The sequence below is a fragment of the Tamandua tetradactyla genome, chromosome 5, assembly GCF_023851605.1.
Source record: "Tamandua tetradactyla isolate mTamTet1 chromosome 5, mTamTet1.pri, whole genome shotgun sequence".
Taxonomy (NCBI): Eukaryota; Metazoa; Chordata; class Mammalia; order Pilosa; family Myrmecophagidae; genus Tamandua; species Tamandua tetradactyla.
The window spans coordinates 18771393-18793165 of record NC_135331.1 but is presented as its reverse complement, the minus strand read 5'-3'; the positions used below and the strand labels follow the sequence as shown (position 1 = coordinate 18793165).

General features: G+C 39.2%; 1 protein-coding gene, 1 long non-coding RNA gene and 1 other non-coding gene across 6 annotated transcripts in view; all 3 read right to left on the bottom strand.

Annotated features, from left to right (window-relative positions):
• The window catches only part of SUDS3 (SIN3A corepressor complex component SDS3), a 235189-nt gene that overhangs the window by 126369 nt on the left and 87047 nt on the right, over positions 1 to 21773 (bottom strand). The window lies entirely within an intron of this gene.
• LOC143683690 (uncharacterized) overlaps positions 1 to 21773 on the bottom strand; it is a 59284-nt gene that overhangs the window by 29622 nt on the left and 7889 nt on the right. The window contains exons 1-2 of one of the 4 annotated variants that reach the window (XR_013175604.1): positions 3410 to 4212; positions 1 to 562 (exon numbers count right to left, since the gene is read on the bottom strand). The exon at positions 1 to 562 is cut by the window's left edge and continues 2824 nt beyond it. The exons of 1 other annotated variant lie outside the window; for it this stretch is intronic. This is a non-coding gene — a long non-coding RNA (uncharacterized LOC143683690). Of the gene's footprint in view, positions 563 to 3409; positions 4213 to 21773 lie in introns of those variants that run through there. 2 more of the 4 variants (XR_013175606.1, XR_013175605.1) reach the window with 2 other exon arrangements.
• LOC143685275 (U6 spliceosomal RNA) lies at positions 17796 to 17902 on the bottom strand. The gene has a single exon (XR_013176523.1). It is a non-coding gene; the product is annotated as a U6 spliceosomal RNA (small nuclear RNA).

Sequence of the window (21773 nt, the reverse complement as noted above, 5' to 3'; positions counted from 1 at the left end):
TTTCTTCCCAATAGGGGCTCTGTGTAAAAAGAAGAGACGTGGTACTTGCTGGAGAAAAGAAAGATTTCAGACAAAGGATAACTCCAATTTGGGGAAGATGACAAGGTGATCCCATCAAACTCTCCCCATTATAAAACAACAACAACAAAATAACTAGGATAGTGTCGTGAGTGCCCTTAGATCCCACCTACTGGGCTGATGCATCCTGCCCCCATATCATCAGCTCCCTCCTGCTCCCTTCACTGCAGAATTGCTCTCAGCCAGATGGAGCCCCCCTTGCCTAGGAGCTTACACCTCTCTGGGGACAGCCTCAAGCAAATGGCTGACTAACAAGGGGGCAAAAAGGCAGAGCCCATCACCTAAGGGACTGACCTTGTGGAGCAGTTCAACTCCTGAGTTCCCTGTGGGGTCAGGCTGCAGCTCTTCTGCAGCTGAGGCTGGTCCTTAGCTCCTTCCTCTTCTCTAGGCTGCTTCTATCCCACCTTTTCTCCTGAGAGCACTCCCCCAATTAATCACATACACAGGGTCCCCCATCTCAGGCTCTGCTTCCAGGAAACATGACCTAAAACAGATAACAAAAGCAGAACCTCTTGGAAAACACAACAAAACAGGGTGACAAGGTGTGCACACAAATCCCAAAACATCAACGGGTGGGGACAAACCACCGGCAGCCTCCAAACCCAGGTATTATTAGCATCTATGTAAGAAGAACCAGAGGGAAGGAGAAGGGATCCTCCTAGACCTCAGACTATGAACACGTGCTCAGAGGAAATCATCGAGGCAGAGCAATTCCAGAGCATGAGCTGAAGCTGGAACGGGGTTCTGCTGACTGCATCTCGCAGGTGAGTGCAAAGGGGATGTGATAAAGTCTGGGTGCTGGAGAGGTCTCGGCCTCTTGAATGTTCAAACTTAACACTCTCCAGGGCAAAGCCCTGCACTTAGGGGAAGCTGCTCTGAGCAGAACCCAAATCAAGCCCAGCAAGGCAATAGGGGCCAAAGAAAGAGACAGTTCAGATAAAAGTGGAAGAATAGAGTAAAAATTCACCTGAAAGTATTGGACCACATTTATGATGAATTGGTGAAAACAAATAAAAATGGAGAGCTAGAAACAAGAAGCCTGAAAAGTTATCCTAGTCTTATTTTTCTACATAAAAGTATGGCAAAACTCATCTTAATCATAAAAAGTTAAGTCCCATTGAAAATTATGAGAAAAAAGGAAATTTATAGACAATGAAATCATGCCAGAAAGACATGTCCAACAAAAAGGGAAGAAAAGCAAAAGAAAATTGAACCTAATATTTCAAAACTGTCTAAAAGAAATTAAGAAAATGATAAATATAGAACATCTATTAAGAGGAGTCCCTAAAGAAGAAATCCAAAGCAATGAAAAAGAAATAATACTAAGAACTATATTTCAAGAAAATCAACCCAGAATGCCAACACTGAACTATATTCTAGAAAAGACATTGGGCATTAAGGGAAAAAGAAGATAATACTTTGAGTACCAGTCCCAAAACACCAAGTCACTTTTAAGGTAAATAAAATCAAATCATCAAACTTTTTAACAGCAGCATTTTATGCCAGAAGATAAAGTATCATATTTAGGATCCTCAAGGAAAGAAAGTCTAAGCCAAGAATTTCTATCCTAAACTGACCTTCGAACAGAACTGAATATTAAAAGTGATCCCTAAAACTTCAAAGTAAAATAAAACAAATGAATCTAAATGTGGATTCACTTAGAATCACAGCCACACAGAGAGGAATTCTTTCAAGTAACTTTAAAATATAAAATTTGACTATATACCCCTCATGGGTATCTCCCAAGGATAACAAAGGACTGCCCTCCCAAAATTTTTTAATAAATGTGAAAATATATTTCATTCATCGGTGTTAGCAATAAATGTTCATTTCAGAATGTATGTAATGAGGGATATTGTGGAAGAAAGCAAATGAACAATTATGCTGATGCCGTTGAGAATCAAGATATTCAGCACTGGAAAAGGGGGGTACAAATATAAAAGTACTGAGGTTAAATAAAAATCCTATAGCCATAAATACGAATTAGAAGAACAAGATGAATTTATCATGCATTTTATTTGTAAGTACAGAATTGCTGGTTCTTTCTACTCAAAATTTCTAGAAACAATCACCAACCCGTGTCCTGGGACCATGTCTGGCACAAGACTGGAATTCAGAAAATATTGGTGGAAGGAGGAGGAAAAGAAGATGGGGGGAAGGAAAAGAAACCGACAAATATACGTGTAAGTGTGGGTATATGTTTGATGTGTTTACACATAGAAAAAGGGTCTGAAAGAATATTAAAATTGCTGACAGTAATCACCTTTAGGGGTGGAAGGGAGAGAGGCTAGGATTTTTCACTGTTGCTAAAATACCCTTTTGCAACTTTAGAATATCCTAAAGAATCTGTAAGTACGTTATAATAAAAGCACATTTTTAAATAAAAGGCTTCAAGCAAATTGGTGATATTTATCATGAATAGTAAAACTGTGCTTGAGACAAATTAATGCAGCTGTGTTTCTGCAATGAATATTTGTCACAATGTTATTTATAATGTAGTGAATTTTCAAGCAACCAATATACCCAGTAATAGGGACTGGTTAATTTAATTATGCTACATACATATATTGGAACGCTCCTCAGTCATTAAAACTCATATCTTCCAAAATCATTTTTAATGACTAGGAGAATGCCCATCTCATATATTGTCAAGTAAAAAAAAATTCAAGTATTCCATATAGGATCCAAAGTTTTGTTTTAAAATGTGTGTGCACATGTCTATCATGTATAACCAATATACTCATATGCACAAGAAAAAGTCAGGAAGAATATAAATAAAAATGTTAAAGGGGTTATAAAATTGTAGGTAATTTTAATTTTTATTCCTTCAGTCATCTCATAATAGTTGTGTACCAACTAACTGCTTTCTGTATTTCCCTTTTTATGAACACGTTTCATTTCTGTAATTAGAAAAGAGCAATAATATTCATTTTAAAGAAATAAAAAAGGATCTCTGAAAATGAAATGTAATACCAGCTCCTTCTCACTTCCGCTAAATCTGAACAGGTCTTTGTAACTCAACCTAAGCCCCTGTGCAGGAGACCTGACAACTATAGGAAGTGTAAAGGGAACAGAGACAAGAGGGGACCTAAGCATTGCCTCTGCCCCAAACTGAACCACCATCACCCATGGAGCTATTCTCCAGATGTAAAAAAAGACACTCACTTCTCTCTTTTCCTATCTAGTTGTTCACTTTCCTGCATTTCCCACATGTGCAAGGTCAGGTCCTCAGGCAAGACCAGGATGCTGTACTAATCTGTAGTTTTGGCAACCTGCACTCCTGGTAAGGTATGTTGAGTTACTCTTGGGGAATCACCGTCTCTCCACTCACCTCCAACGTGCTAAAGGTGAGGCTCCATTCCCAGATTAGGGTCACAACAGGTGACACAGGCCCAAGTAAACCAACACATTAACTTCCTCTGGTCAGTGTGTTTGATTTGGAGATAATCCTGTCACCCAAGCAGAGCCCATGAGCTGCAATGAGATTTTTTCAGATGACGCCAGGACAATGACTGGCTCACTTTCCCTGTGGGCTGTAGACCTGGAAGGATGTATTCCTGGGAACTGCTGACAGTCACTGTAAGATGATAAAGGGAAAATGTGTATGGATATAGAGTCAACTCAAAGAAGCAGAACAGGGAGATGGAGAGGAAGAGACAAGGCATCCTGAAGCTATCACTTGGGTCCCTGGACCCAGTCATGCCTGAAGTTTGAGCTACCTTTAGACTTTTCAGTTACTTGAGGTAATGAAGCCCCTTCTTTGCTTAACCCAGTTTGAGTTGTATTTTATCTCACTTCCAACCAAACACTACCAACTGTCATACCCAGATTCTGCTGATTGTCTAAGCAAAGGACGCTTTACAGTCCCAAGCTTTATGAGATGGCTTAGGTACAACGAACAGAAACATAGGATCAAAAGACCTAGATTTGAATCCTTCCCCGGCCAGTTATTAGTTGTGTAAACTTGAGCCAGTAGCTTACTCTTTCTGAACTTCAGTTTCTGCATCTATAAAAGAGGGTGATTAATTAATCCTTACTTCCCAGCCTTGTTATAAGAATCAAATGAGATAGTCTCACAAGGATTAGGCCTTGTAAGGTCATTTTAAGGATTTGTGTTTTTATGTTAAGAACAGTGGGGAGGGACTTCCTGGAAGATGGCGGCTTAGTAAGACGCGCGGATCTTAGTTTCTTCTCCAGGACACCTACTAGGGGAGTAGAAACGATACAGAAAGCGCCCAAAGCCACAACAGAGATAAAAAAGACAGCGTACCCCATCCTGGAACGGCTGGCTGGCTGAGAGAAGCAGCTCGGGTGAGATCGCAGAGGCGCGCGGGCCTTACCGGGCGGGGTGGCAAGCGGCCGGAGTTACTCCCTTCCCCCTTCCCGGGCCGGCTGGGAGAATTGGAGAGGTGGTCCCCTGAAACCAAGGCGACTGGCACCCACACCACGCGCAGCCCCCGGACCAACTGAGAGAATTGGATCGGAAACCCCCAGGCCGCGGAGAACGGTGACGGGTGGGGGAGGCCCCTTCCAAACCCGTGACTCCCGGGGAACGTGCACTCTCTCGGGCGGGCCGCTGCCGCTGGCGCCCTCCCGCCACGCTTGTTGCCCAGGGCCGACTAGGAAATTCGGACGGGCTCTTTCCCTGGCTGCGGCGACCAGCAACCCTCCCTGCGTTCGGACCCCGGGCCGGCTCAAGCCGTTTCAGCTAGCGAACCCCCAGGACGGCGAGAGTTTTCCAAAGTTTAAGGTCCCACAGCACCTTTTACTGGTGGGACCCGCAGACAAACGGGTGCCACGAGTGCCACCTACTGGGCAGGATAAGAAAAACAGAACCCAGAGATTTCACAGAAAAATATTACAACCTTGCTGGGTCCAACACCAAGAGAAATCTGAATAAATGCCCAGACGCCAGCAGCAGAAGATAACTGTCCACGCTCAAAAGATTGAGAATATGGCTCAGTCAAAGGAACAAACCAATAGCTCAAATGAGACACAAGAGCTGAGACAACTAATGCTGAATATACGAACAGAAATGGAAAACCTCTTCAAAAATGAAATCGATAAATTGAGGGAGGACATGAAGAGGACATGGGCTGAACATAAAGAAGAAATAGAAAAACTGAAAAAACAAATCGCAGAACTTATGGAAGTGAAGGATAAAGTAGCAAACATAGAAAAAATAATGGATAGCTACAATGATAGATTTAAAGAGACAGAAGATAGAATTAGTGATTTGGAGGATGGAACATCTGAATTCCAAAAAGAAACAGAAACTATAGGGAAAAGAATGGAAAAATTTGAACAGGGTATCAGGGAACTCAAGGACAATATGAACCGCACAAATATACGTGTTGTGGGTGTCCCAGAAGGAGAAGAGAAGGGAAAAGGAGGAGAAAAACTAATGGAAGAAATTATCACTGAAAATTTCCCAACTCTTATGAAAGACCTAAAATTACAGATCCAAGAAGTGCAGCGCACCCCAAAGAGATTAGACCCAAATAGGCGTTCTCCAAGACACTTACTAGTTAGAATGTCAGAGGTCAAAGAGAAAGAGAAGATCTTGAAAGCAGCAAGAGAAAAACAATCCATTATATACAAGGGAAACCCAATAAGATTTTGTGTAGATTTCTCAGCAGAAACCATGGAAGCTAGAAGACAGTGGGATGATATATTTAAAATACTAAAAGAGAAAAACTGCCAACCAAGACTCCTATATCCAGCAAAATTATCCTTCAAAAATGAGGGAGAAATTAAAACATTCTCAGACAAAAAGTCACTGAAAGAATTTGTGACCAAGAGACCAGCTCTGCAAGAAATACTAAAGGGAGCACTAGAGTCAGATACAAAAAGACAGAAGAGAGAGATATGGAAAAGAGTGTAGAAAGAAGGAAAATTAGATATGATATATATAATACAAAAGGCAAAATGTTAGAGGAAAATATTATCCAAACAGTAATAACACTAAATGTCAATGGACTGAATTCCCCAATCAAAAGACATAGATTGGCAGAATGGATTAAAAAACAGGATCCTTCTATATGCTGTCTACAGGAAACACATCTTAGACCCAAAGATAAACATAGGTTGAAAGTGAAAGGTTGGGAAAAGATATTTCATGCAAATAACAACCAGAAAAGAGCAGGAGTGGCTATACTAATATCCAACAAATTAGACTTCAAATGTAAAACAGTTAAAAGAGACAAAGAAGGACACTATATACTAATAAAAGGAACAATTAAACAAGAAGACATAACAATCATAAATATTTACGCACCGAATCAGAATGCCCCAAAATACGTGAGGAATATACTGCAAACATTGAAAAGGGAAATAGACTCATATACCATAATAGTTGGAGACTTCAACTCACCACTCTCATCAAGGGACAGAACATCTAGACAGAGGATCAACAAAGAAATAGAGAATCTGAGTATTACTATAAATGAACTAGACTTAATAGACATTTATAGGACATTACATCCCACAACAGCAGGATACACCTTTTTCTCAAGTGCTCATGGATCATTCTCAAAGATAGACCACATGCTGGGTCACAAAGCAAGTCTTAACAAATTTAAAAAGATTGAAATCTTACACAACACTTTCTCGGACCATAAAGGAATGATGTTGGAAATCAATAATAGGCAGAGTGCCAGAAAATTCACAAATACGTGGAGGCTCAACAACACACTCCTAAACAACGACTGGGTCAAAGAAGAAATTGCAAGGGAAATTAGCAAATACCTCGAGGCGAATGAAAATGAAAACACAACATATCAAAACTTATGGGACGCAGCAAAGGCAGTGCTAAGAGGGAAATTTATTGCTCTAAATGCCTATATCAGAAAAGAAGAAAAGGCAAAAATTCAGGAATTAACTATCCATTTGGAAGAACTGGAGAAAGAACAGCAAGCTAACCCCAAAGCAAGCAAAAGGAAAGAAATAACAAAGATTAGAGCACAAATAAATGAAATTGAAAACATGAAAACAATAGAGAATATCAATAAGGCCAGAAGTTGGTTCTATGAGAAAATCAATAAGATTGATGGGCCCTTAGCAAGATTGACAAAAAGAAGAAGAGAGAGGATGCAAATAAATAAGATCAGAAATGGAAGAGGAGACATAACTACTGACCTCACAGAAATAAAGGAGGTAATAACAGGATACTATGAACAACTTTACGCTAATAAATACAACAATTTAGAGGAAATGGACGGGTTCCTGGAAAGACATGAACAACCAACTTTGACTCAAGAAGACATAGATGACCTCAACAAACCAATCACAAGTAAAGAAATTGAATTAGTCATTCAAAAGCTTCCTAAAAAGAAAAGTCCAGGACCAGATGGCTTCACATGTGAATTCTACCAAACGTTCCAGAAAGAATTAGTACCAATTCTCTTCAAACTCTTCAAAAAAATCGAAGTGGAGGGAAAACTACCTAATTCATTCTATGAAGCCAACATCACCCTCATACCAAAACCAGGCAAAGATATTACAAAAAAAGAAAACTACAGACCAATCTCTCTAATGAATACAGATGCAAAAATCCTCAATAAAATTCTAGCAAATCGTATCCAACAGCACATTAAAAGAATTATACATCATGACCAAGTAGGATTCATCCCAGGTATGCAAGGATGGTTCAACATAAGAAAATCAATTAATGTAATACACCATATCAACAAATCAAAGCAGAAAAATCACATGATCATCTCAATTGATGCAGAGAAGGCATTCGACAAGATTCAACATCCTTTCCTGTTGAAAACACTTCAAAAGATAGGAATACAAGGGAACTTCCTTAAAATGATAGAGGGAATATATGAAAAACCCACAGCTAATATCATCCTCAATGGGGAAAAATTGAAAACTTTCCCCCTAAGATCAGGAACAAGACAAGGATGTCCACTATCACCACTATTATTCAACATTGTGTTGGAGGTTCTAGCCAGAGCAATTAGACAAGAAAAAGAAATACAAGGCATCAAAATTGGAAAGGAAGAAGTAAAACTATCACTGTTTGCAGACGATATGATACTATACGTCGAAAACCCGGAAAAATCCACAACAAAACTACTAGAGCTAATAAATGAGTACAGCAAAGTAGCAGGTTACAAGATCAACATTCAAAAATCTGTAGCATTTCTATACACTAGTAATGAACAAGCTGAGGGGGAAATCAAGAAACGAATCCCATTTACAATTGCAACTAAAAGAATAAAATACCTAGGAATAAATTTAACTAAAGAGACAAAAAACCTATATAAAGAAAACTACAAAAAACTGCTAAAAGAAATCACAGAAGACCTAAATAGATGGAAGGGCATACCGTGTTCATGGATTGGAAGACTAAATATAGTTAAGATGTCAATCCTACCTAAATTGATTTACAGATTCAATGCAATACCAATCAAAATCCCAACAACTTATTTTTCAGAAATAGAAAAACCAATAAGCAAATTTATCTGGAAGGGCAGGTTGCCCCGAATTGCTAAAAACATCTTGAGGAAAAAAAACGAAGCTGGAGGTCTCGCGCTGCCGGACTTTAAGGCATATTATGAAGCCACAGTGGTCAAAACAGCATGGTATTGGCATAAAGATAGATATATCGACCAATGGAATCGAATAGAGTGCTCAGATATAGACCCTCTCATCTATGGACATTTGATCTTTGATAAGGCAGTCAAGCCAACTCACCTGGGACAGAGCAGTCTCTTCAATAAATGGTGCCTAGAGAACTGGATATCCATATGCAAAAGAATGAAAGAAGACCCATCTCTCACACCCTATACAAAAGTTAACTCAAAATGGATCAAAGATCTAAACATTAGGTCTAAGACCATAAAACAGTTAGAGGAAAATGTTGGGAGATATCTTATGGATCTTACAACTGGAGGCGGTTTTATGGACCTTAAACCTAAAGCAAGAGCACTGAAGAAGGAAATAAATAAATGGGAACTCCTCAAAATTAAACACTTTTGTGCATCAAAGAACTTCATCAAGAAAGTAGAAAGACAGCCTTCACAATGGGAGACAATATTTGGAAATGATATATCAGATAAAGGTCTAGTATCCAGAATTTATAAAGAGATTGTTCATCTCAACAACAAAAAGACAGCCAACCCAATTACAAAATGGGAAAAAGACTTGAACAGACACCTCTCAGAAGAGGAAATATGGATGGCCAAGAGGCACATGAAGAGATGCTCAATGTCCCTGGCCATTAGAGAAATGCAAATCAAAACCACAATGAGATATCATCTCACACCCACCAGAATGGCCATTATCAACAAAACAGAAAATGACAAGTGCTGGAGAGGATGCGGAGAAAGAGGCACACTTATCCACTGTTGGTGGGAATGTCAAAGGGTGCAACCACTGTGGAAGGCAGTTTGGCGGTTCCTCAAAAAGCTGAATATAGAACTGCCATACGACCCAGCAATACCATTGCTAGGTATCTACTCAAAGGACTTAAGGGCAAAGACACAAACGGACATTTGCACACCAATGTTTATAGCAGCATTATTTACAATTGCAAAGAGATGGAAACAGCCAAAATCTCCATCAACAGAAGAGTGGCTAAACAAACTGTGGTATATACATACGATGGAATATTATGCAGCTTTAAGACAAGATAAACTTATGAACCATGTAATAACATGGATGGACCTAGAGAATATTATGCTGAGTGAATCCAGCCAAAAACTAAAGGACAAATACTGTATGGTCCCACTGATGTGAACGGACATTCGAGAATAAACTTGAAATATGTCATTGGTAACAGAGTTCAGCAGGAGTTAGAAACAGGGTAAGACAATGGGTAATTGAAGCTGAAGGGATACAGACTGTGCAACAGGACTAGATACAAAAACTCAAAAATGGACAGCACAATAATACCTAATTGTAAAGTAATCATGTTAAAACACTGAATGAAGCTGCATCTGAGCTATAGGTTTTTGTTTTGTTTTGTGTTGTTTTGTTTTGATTTTACTATTATTACTTTTATTTTTTTCTCTATATTAACATTCTATATCTTTTTCGGTTATGTTGCTAGTTCTTCTAAACCAATGCAAATGTACTAAGAAATGATGATCATGCATCTATGTGATGATGTTAAGAATTAATGATTGCATGTGTAGAATGGTATGATCTCTAAATGTTGGGTTAATTTCTTTTTTTCCGTTAATTAAAAAAAAAAAAGAGAAGGGATAATTGGAGCTGAAGGGATACAGACTGTACAACGGGACTGGATATAAAAACTCAGAAATGGACAGCACAATACTACCCAATTGTAATGCAATTATGTTAAAACACTGAATGAAGCTGCATGTGAGGTATAGGTTTTTTGTTTTTGTTTTTTTTGTTTTTTTTCTTTCTATTATTGTTTTAATTCTTATTCTGTTGTCTTTTTATTTCTTTTTCTAAATCGATGCAAATGTACTAAGAAATGATGAATATGCAACTATGTGATGTTATTGAGAATTACTGATTGTACATGTAGATTGGAATGATTTCTAATTGTTTTGTTAATTCTTTTTTTAATTAATAAAAAAAAGTAAAAAAAATAAATAACGCTGCTATAAAAAAAAAAGAGCAATTGTCAGGCTGTAATGAGGACAGATGTTCAATTTATGTTTTGAAAAATTCACTTCGGCTGTAGTGTGGAGAATGGGTTTTACAAGGGCAAGAGTTAAAGCAGAGAGACCTATTAGGAAGTTGTTGTAGGAATCCAGGCAAGAGAAGACGATGGCTTGAACCAGGACAACATTTACCCAATGTCAGTTTCCAAACATCAGTTGCCAAATGTCAGTTATGAGACTTACCAAATATATGGTTTCCATAGCACCTCTTACTTTTTGCCATGTTATTTTCACGTGCATTTTTTGTACTTAAATAAATTACACCTCAGCCTAAGCAGTAACATCTTTGAAATCTCAGGGTTGGGTTGTAGATGTTATTTTTCTAAACCACATTAAAAGAAGTAATAACTATATAATTTTTTAAATGTTTATGTACAAATCACCTAAACTCGTCCTGAATACTCCCAGAGGAAAACAATAACCTAAGATGATGGGTAGCAGAGGGGACAGAGTGAAGTATTCCTTCTTGTTATTCAGAGAAGGAGTGCAGTGCCAGTTTGAAATAATTTATGCACCCTAGAAAAGTCATGTTTTAATCCTAATACCATTTTATAAAGGCAGCCGCTTCTTCTAATCCCTATTCAGTACTGGATGTTGGAAACTTTAATTAGCTTATCTCCATGGAGATGTGACTAAAGCAGTGTGGGTATTAAACCCTGTTAGGTGGAGACATGTCCCCACCCATTCCAGGAGGGTCTTGATTGGTTTTACTGGAATCCTTTGAAAGAAGAAGCACTTTGGAAAAAGCTAGAGAACAAGAAGAGAGAAAGCCATGAGATTCTGAGAGAGCAGACAATGCCACAGAATCATGAAACAGAGTATACCAGCCAGCGACTTTTGGAGGTGAAAAAGGAAAACGCATCCCAGGGAGCTGGAGAGGAAGCCAGCAGATGACACCATGTTTGCCACGTGCCTTTCTAATTGAGAGGGAAAACCTGAACTTTATCAGACTTCTTCAATCAAGATATCTTTCCCTGGATGCCTTAGATTGGACATTTCTATAGACTTGCTTTAATTGGGACATTTCCTTGGTCTAAAAACTATTAACTTGCAACTTTTTTTTTAATTCCCCTTGTTAAAAGCCATTACGTTTCTGGTATATTGCATTCTGGCAGCCAGCAAACTAAAACAAATGCTATGTGACATCAAGTAAGGTAGTTTAAGGAAGCTAGTAGGACAGTTTTTACCTGTGAATGGAGCTTACTTTAGGAGAGAACTCGATTTTTAAAGAAGCTTGGCCAAGCAGAGAAATTAGAGGGTGATTATTTGAATGACTTTTTTCCCTTTTACAAAATGGCTCACCACGGAGACCCTTTAAACTGAGAGATCCCCTACTGAATAAGTGCCTGGTACAATCATTAACTACTTGACAGAGAGCTTGGGGTGGCTGGAGGAGGTAAGAGGAGGTGGAAAGGAATTTTAAAGCCAAGCCCCAGCCCATTTAAGACCAATTTGAAATGAAGATTTTCAGAAAGTCTGAAAGTATCATTTAAGTGAATGGGCAAAACAGGCTGCCGTGAATAACTCTTCCACTTAGACAGTGTTGCTCAAGAACACCCTACCCTGCAGACATTAAAAAGTGTGTTTTGGGAGAATATTTAATGACATTGGAAACGTCTCAAAAGCAGGTGGCAAATCAGCATGTGCAGCATGATTCCAAATTTAGATTTAAAAATGAATTCTACACATGGATTAAAAAAATGACTAGGAGTCTACTTGAAAAATGTTAACAGGGGTCCTATTTAGATGGGGGGATTAAGCGGATGATTTTTATTTTCTTCTTTATTCTTTCTTCTATTTACCCAAGTTTCTGATTTTTTTTTAAGCAGGACAGCTAAAGGGTGCTATTTAAATAAGAATTCATCAATGGTCTATTGCAGATTGTACCGATTACTTATTGACTAAAGACATAAGGTAGGAAACGTCTTAGTAGCAGGGTCAAGTCTTTTATTTCTAACATGATGATATAATGATAATTAACATTTTGCAACTGCTTATTATGCGTCAGGCACTGTGTCCAGCACCTTATATAATCACGCTTGACTCTTTGTACTCTGTCTATGGGGTGGGTGTTTCTATACTCTCACCCCGTTTTCCAAATGAAGAAACTGTGGCTCATAGCAACGATGTAACCTGCTCAAGGTCCTTAGCTGGTAAAAGCTGATAATTCAGGTCTCCTGATTTCTAATCTGGGGCTCTTTCTCCTCTACAGTATTGGAGGCATCTACAGATGCCCTGGTTTATGGGCTGAAAATACCCCCTACTTACCCCATAAATAAGCCACCGAACTTATTTATTCCTTGCATTTAACTTATTATTTAGCATTTAAAGGACACATTGTATTGAGCAAGAACCATCAATCCTCACATAATGCTCTGGTTAATAACTTGGTAATTATAATCCACAGTCACAAAGCGGAACATGTTTGTCGTTTCCATGGTGCCGGGTCCCCTTTTAAAGAAGAGGACGCGTCAATTATCTCTGAACTGCCTGTTCTGTAAATTTACAACCTCCCAAAGCACCAGTACTTACCCTTGTGGTAGGAGAGTTCAGTGGTAATTGCAGAGCTCCTAAACATAAGGATTTGAAGATTGTGTATCTACAATCCCCTCTAACACAGTATCAGAATATTGTTTAGCCTTTCTCAATGCCAACAGGGAAACTCCTGTCTATAAAGCATTTTTTGCTCTGTGTGCCAAGACCGCAACTAACTGCTTTGCTTACAGGAGCATTTTATCACTCCTATCACATCCAACACCCTTTGCATTAGTCAATCTGATGCATAACAATCTCAAAATCTCGATGACTTACAACACACACTATTTTTTTTTACTTGCAGGTTTGGGGATCGTCTGTGGCTCTGCTGAGCTCATCTGGGACTCTCTGAGTTTGGCACCAAGCCTCAGGTTGGGTTCAGATCTGTTCCACGTATTTCTACATTCTGCACAGACCAGGCATGTTTTTCTTGTAGCTAATGACAGGAGCACATGCGGAAATAATGACACCTCCTTGAAGCCCAAGTTCAGGACTGGCACATTTTTACTTCTTTCCATATTCCTCTGGCCCAAGCGAAGTCTCATGGCCAAGGCCAAACTCAATGGGGTAGGGAAATATTTTCCACTCACCCCAGTTGGAGAATACTGAAACTCACATGGCAAAGAGAGTTGGTGTATAGTTCTACTGAGGGAGATGAAGAATTGGAAACAATAGTCCATTCTATACCCTCCTTTATAATAAATATATTGTAAAGTGCCCTTTACCTCCTGAGGTGAAATTCTGACATTATATAATCTACCTTCATATGTAATTTTCAAAAATTAATTTCGTCTGTAAATTCTTAAACAGTTTCCTCATCTGCAAAAGGGGGGTAATAATTGTATCGCCTCGTAGGGTTGTTGTGAATAGTGAATGAGTTAATATATGTAAAGCAGTCAGCACAGGGTTGCATACAATGAGCTCTATAGAATTGTGCACAGTCATCATTACTGAAATGGATTGATTGATGCCCTCCTATAGGTTCAGTGCCATCCCACAGGGTCTGGTCCACAGTGGACGATGAAAGTGACTAAATGAACAGATGAATGAATGGGCAATGGCTAGAGATGACTGTGAATTTGGGAAACCTGTAAACCTCAGCTTCTGCTTTTGGCATCTGGAAAACTGGAATGAGTTTTTATGCTGATCAGGATGCTGCCAAGCCCATGCTCTACAGTCTTTCAGCAAAACACGACATGACTGAGGTGTCACGGGGTGCCTGTGGCAGCTAACCTTCTAAATGAACTGGAAAGATCAGCATCAGCCTGTGCAGGCTGGCTCTCATAAGCGCAGGTATTTACCCTGCTTATCAACACTTGCGAGAATGGGAAGCAGAAAGAGGAGGCTTTGAGGAGGAAAAGAATGGAACCAGAGAGGAAAGGAAAGCAGACAGAAGTGGAAACAGAGGAATGACTGGTACGGTGCCTGATGCAGATTAGCTCACAATCAATACTTGTGGAATGAAGGGACAGATGAATGAATGAATGCCTAATCTTTTTCTGTCCCCATTTCAAACTTTAAAACAAAACAGAAGAAAAGATGGCAGAATAGGATAGAAGATGGACAGCTGAGTTCACCCCTGCTCTAAGGAACAGCTAGAGAAGTGACAGAAAAATGACTGGGACAGCAATTCCAGGGGGCAAATGACCTGAGAGGGTCTTCTACACTGCACAGAGAGGTCCTGGATGAAAAAGCTGAAGAACTGAGATGCAGAGAACTGGAGGCCATCCAGCTAGTGCAAAGAGCTGAACCCAGCTGTTCTAGTTTGCTAGCTGCCAGAATGCAATATACCAGAAATGGGATGGCTTTTTAAAAAGGGGAATTTAATAAGCTGCTAGTTTACAGTTCTAAGGCTGAGAAAACGTCCCAATTAAAGCAAGGCTATAGAAATGTCCAATCAAAGGCATCCAATGAAAGATACCTTGGTTCAAGAAGGCTGATGAATTCAGGATTTCTCTCTCAAGTGAGAAGGTACATGGTGAACACAGTCACGGTTTCTCTCTTATCTGGAAAGGCATGTGGTGAACACAGTGGCATCTGCTAGCTTTCTCTCCTGGCTTCCTGTTTCATGAAGCTCCCAGGAGGCATTTTTCTTCTTTATCTCCAAAGGTCGTGGCTATGTCGTTCTACTCTCTCCGAATCTCTCATGTTCTCCAAGACGTTTCCTCTTTTATAGGATTCCAGTAAACTAATCAAGACCCACCCAAATGGGTGGAGATACATCTCTATCTAATCAAGTTTAATACCAACATTGATTGGGTCACATTTCCATGGAGATAACCCAATCAAGTTTCCAACCTATAGTGCTGAATAGGGATTAAGAGAAATGGTTGCTTCCACAAGATTGGTTAGAGTTACATCACCACTTTTCTAGGGTACATAAACTCTTTTCAAACCCGCACAGCAGCCCTTTCCAAACGGAGGCCCAGAACCCTCAGGAGTGCAAGGAAAGGGACTAGGAACTAAGCAAAGCCTTGTTCCTTGAATGTGCCACATCCACGCGTGAACCCCACGACCCCTCCCCACACCCTACAGATCCAAGCCCCACCCCCTGGGGTGCATCCTTGCCCTGTCCCCTCTTCCCTGCGCATGTACACACCTGAGCCCTGCCCCGTTGATTTCTGCACCCCGCTGCCCCCACCCCGCATACGCACATATCATGGCCCAGGCCCTGCCCCTGTGCCCCACACATGCACACACATGAATCCTGCCCCCTGCACCCTGATCTCCATGCCCCAAACCCCGTGCCCCAATCCCCATGACCCCAACACTACACACATGCACACATGCCCTGCTGGAACACCTGAACCCATGCACCCACACCACACCCTCCCACTGCCCACACACACCACCCCCACTGCACACCTCTCCTGAACCCCCCCCCCACACACAGCTCCTGATCCACTTCCTGTCATACCCTGCCTCTGTGTCCACCATGCTGCACCCTGCCCCTGAACTTCAAGCCCTGCCCAAGCTGCACCCTCCCCCATGGCCCCCACCACCACCCCCACAACCCCATGCCTCACACCCATGCTCCCAGGCACCAGCGTAGTATCCCTGCCCTGTGCTTAGCCCTGTACTGTGCCCCATCACCACACTGCTGTACCCTGCCCCAAGCCCCACATCTTGTCCCATGTCCATCTGCAAAAAAAAAAACCTTAGGCTACTGAGGCAAATCAACTTCCAAAGTAACCCTATCAAGATAATTAAATGCCTTGAAGGCAACAGAAAATCAAAACACATATGATAATGCAGACAGATAACGCCCAGTCTCGTGACCAAATTAAAACACTGGAGGAGATACTGACTTTGAACAACTAATCAAAGATGTTCATACAACTCAACTAAATAAATTAAGTGGGTTGGTTAATGACATAGAGGAGATCAAGAAGACACTAGAAGAGCATAAAGAATCTGAAAGAATAAATAGAAAAATAGTAGTTATCACAGAGATGAAAATGCTGTAGAATAAATAAAAAATATACTATACACACAATAGCAGATGTGAAGACACAGAGGAAAGAATAAGTGAAGTAGAGGACAACACAATTGATTTTGAATGCACAAAAGAACAAATGGCAAAAAAAAGATGGAAAAATTGAATTGGATCTCAGAAAAATGATGGACAACATGAACTGCACAAATATAAGAATCACTGGTGTCCCAGAAGGAAAAGAGAAGAATAAATGCCTAGGAATATTAGTTGAGGAGATAATGGGGGAAAACTTCCCAACCCTTATAAAAGACATAAATATGCAAATAAAAGAAGCCCAATGAACCCCAAACAGAATAAATCCAAATAGGCCTACCCCAAGACACATACTAATCAATCTGTCAAATGTTGAAGAGAAGGAGAAAATCCTGAAAGTGGCAAGAGAAAAGCAATCTACTACATACGAGGGAAAGCACATAGGACTGAGTTCAGACTACCCAACAGGCACTACGGGGGTGAGAAGGCAGTGGTATGATATATCTAAGACCCTGAAAGAGAAAGACTTCAGCCAAGAATTCTGTTTCTATCCAAATTTATGTCAAAAGTGATGGAGAGATTAAAATTTTCGTAGGCAAACAAATGCTGAGAGAATTTGTCAACAAGAGACTGGCCCTACAAGAAATATTAAAAGGAGTTCTGTTGGCTAAAAAAAAAAAAAAAAGACAAGAAGGGAAGGTCTGGAGGAGGGCACAGAATTGAAGAGTATCAGTAAGGTTAACATAAAAGATAAAAAGAGAAAGAGGGAAAAAGAATACATAGATCTGGCAAATAATATCCAAAAGATAAGATGGAATATTCAAGAAATGCCTTTATAGTAATAACTTTGAATATTAATGGACTTAACTCACCAGTTAATAGGTACAGATTGGCAGAATGGATTAAGAAATATGATCCATCTATACGCTGCTTACCAGAGACTCATCTTAGACCCAAGGATACAAATACATTGAAAGTGAAAGGATGGACAAAGATGTTCCATGCAAGCTGTGACCAAAAGAAAGCAGGAGCAGCTATAATAAATCAGACAAAATAGACTTTTTTTTTTTAATATGGAATGCTTCACGAATTTGCGTGTCATCCTTGCGCAGGGGCCATGCTAATCTTCTCTGCATTGTTCCAATTTTAGTATATGTGCTGCCGAAGCGAGCACCAAAATAGACTTTAAATGTAAAGACATCATAAGAGACAAAGAGGGACACTAAATATTAATAAGAGGGGCAATTCACCAAGAATAAATAACAATCATAAATGTTTACACTCCCAATCAAGGAGTTCCAAAGTACATGAGGAAAAAAATTGATGATACTAAAAGGAGCAATAGACATTTCAACAATAATAGTGGAAGACTTCAACACATCACTGCCCTCGTTGGATAGAAAAACCAGACAGAGAATCAGTAAGGAAATAGAGAATATAAAAAATTTAAAAAGAATTACACCTATCAGACACATATAGATCAAAAACCCAGGATATACATTCTTCCCTAATGTACATAGAACACATACTGCAGAACAGATCATACACTGGGGCACAAACAGGTCTTTATAAATTTTAAAAGGCTGAAATTATTCAAAACACTTTCTCTAATCATAATGGAATGAAGTTGGAAATCAATAATCACCAAAGAACCAGAACTTTCACAAAATATATGAAGATTAAAACCATACTCTCAACCAACCAGTGGGTCACTGAAGAAACTGGTAGCTATCTGGAGATGAATGAAAATGAGAATATGACATTTAGAACTTATGGGATGTGGTAAAGGCAGTGCTGGGAGGGAAATTTGTTGCCCTAAATGCTTACACTAAGAAAGAAGAAAGAGCAAAAATCAAGCGATTAGCTGCTCACCTGGAGGAACTAGAGAAAGAGCAGTAAACTGATCCCAAAACAAATAGAAAAAGGGAACTAACAAAGATTAAAGCAGAATTAAATGAATGGGAGGACAAAAGAATAAAAGAAGGAATCAATAAAACCAAAAGTTGAGGGCGCATGGGTGGTTCAGTGGTAGAATGCTCATCTTCCATACAGGAGACACAGGTTTGAATTCCAGACCCCCCCATCCCACCCCCCCCAAAAAAACCCCACAAAAGTTGGTTCTTTGAGAAAATCAATAAAATCAATGGACCCCTAGCTAGGATGACAAAGAAGAAGAGAAAGAGGATGCAAATAAACAAAATCAGAAATGAGAGGGAGGTCATTACCAAGGACTCTGAAGAAATTTTTTAAAAAATCATAAGAGCTTTGGGCCAACAAACTAAACAACTTAGATGAAATGAACAAATCCCTAGAAACACCCAAACAAATTACACTGACTCAAGAAGAAATAGAAAATCTCAAAAAAAAAAAAAAAAAACAATCACAAGTAAAGAGATTCAATCAATCATAAAAATCTTCCTGCAAAGAAAAGCCTAGGGCCAGATGGCTTCACAGGGGAATTTTATCAACCTTTCCACAAAGAACCAATACCATGCCTACTCAAACTCTTCCAAAAAATTGAGGGAAAAGGAATACTATCTAACTCATCTTACGAAGATAACATCAGTCTAATATCAAAACTGGGTAAAGATGCCACAAGAAAGGAAAACTACAGGCCAATCTCCCTAAGGAATATAGATGCAAAAATTCGCAACAAAACACTAGCAAATATAATCTAATGATACATTAAAAGAATTATACCTGTGATCAAGTGGGGTTTATACCAGGAATGCAAGGGTGAGTCAACACAAGAAAATCAATCAATGTAATGCAAGACGTTAAAAATTGAAAGGGAAAAATCACATGATCATCTCAATTAATGCTGAAAAAGTGTTCAACAAAATTCAACATCCTTAGCTGATAAAAACACTTTTCAAAATGTACAAATCAAAGGAAACTTCCTCAATATGAAAAGGGCATATATGAAAACGCATAGCCAACATCATACTCAATGGTGAGAGACTAAAAGCCTTCCTCCTAAGATCAGGAACGAGACAAGGATGCCCCCTGTCATCACTATTATTCAACATTTTACTAGAAGGTTTAGCTAGAGCAATCAGGCAGGAAAAAGAAATAAAAGGCATCCAAATCAGAAAGGAAGAGGTAAAACTTTCATTATTTGCAGATGACATGATACTACACTTGGAAAATCCTGAGAAATCTATGACCAAGCTTCTTGAACGAATACACAAATTCAGCAAAGTGGCAGGATACAAGATTAATGTGCAAAATTCAGAAATGTTTCTATACACAAGCAAAAACCAAACTGAGGAGAGAATTAAGGAAAAAAATTCCACTTGAAATAGCAACTAAAAAAATCAAGAATCTAAGAATAAACTTAACCAGGGATGTAAAGGACCTGTACATAGAAAATGATATAACATGGCTAAAAGAAATCAAAGAAGATCTAAATAGGTGAAAAGACATTCCCTGCTCATGGATAGGAAGGTTAAATGTAGTTAAGATGTCAATTCTACCCAAATTGATCTATAGATTCAATACAATAGCAATCAAAATCCCAAAAACCTACTTTGAAGACTTGGAAAAGCGATCAAATTCATTTGAAAGAAAAAAAACTAAAGAAAAAAATCACACTCATTTGAAAGGGAACAAGAACTTGAATAGCTAAAACTAACCTTTAAAAGATGAACAAAGTGGGAGGATTAACACTTTCTTATTTGAAAGCCTATTATAAAACCACAGTGGTCAAAACAACATACTACTAGCACAAAGATAGAAGTTTTGACCAATGGAATCAAATCGAGAGTGCAGAGGTAGACCACAAGTCTATGGTCAATTGATCTTCGACAAGGCCCCCAAATCTGCTGAACTGGGACAGAACAGTCTTTTCAAGAAATGAGCATGAGAGAACTAGATATCATTAGCCAAAAGAATGAAAGAGGATCCTTACCTTACACCCTATACTAAATTAACTCAAAGTGATCAAAGACCTAAATATAAAAACCAGTACCAGGGCGGGCCGCGGTGGCTCAGCGGGCAAAAGTGCTTGCCTGCCATGCCGGAGGACCTCGGTTCGATTCCCGGCCCCAGCCCATGTAAAAAACAAACAAACAAACAAAATACAATAAAACAAGAAAATGTTTAAAGATGTTTCCCTTTCTTCCTTCCTTCCTTCCATCCTTCCTTCCTTCTCTCTGTCTTTCCTTCCCTTCCTCCCTCTCTCTAAAAAAAAAAAAAAAAAAAAAAAAAAAAAACCAGTACCATAAAATTCCTAGAAGAAAATATAGGGAAATATCTTCAAGACCTAGTAATAGGAGGTAGCTTCCTAAACTTTACACCCAAAGCCAGGCAACCAAAGAAAAATAGATAGATGGGAATTCCTCAAAAACAAATGCTTTTGTATCTCAAAAGACTTTGTCAAAAGGGTAAAAGACAGCCAACTCAATGGGAGAAAATATTTGGAAATCACATATCAGATAAAAGTTTGATAGCCTGTATACATAAAGAAATCATACAACTCAACAACAAAAAAGCATACAACCCAAATATAAAGTGGGCTTAAAGTTATGAATAGACACTTTTAGGAAGAGCAAATACAGATGGATAAAAATCATATGAAGAGATGCTCATTTTCATCAGCTATAAGGGAAATGCAGATCAAGACTACAATGAGATACCACCTCACACCTATAAGAATGGTTGCTATTAAACAAACAGGAAATTACAAATGTTGGAGAGTGTGTGGAGAAATTGGGACACATACACTGCTGTTGGGGATGTATAATGGTACAGCTGCTACGGAAGACAGTTTGGTGGTTCCTTAAAAACTAAATATCTAGTTGCCCCATGACCCAGCAATACCACTACTCCCTATGTACCCAGAAGAGCTGAAAGCAGTGACACAGACAGACATGTGCACACCAATGTTCATAGCAGCATTATTCACAATTGCCAAAAGATGGAAACAATCCAAGCACCCAACAACAGACGAGTGAATAAACAAAAATAAACATAAAATGACGGAATATTATGCAGCAGTGAGACAAAATGATATCCTGAAGCATGTGACAACATGGATGAACCTT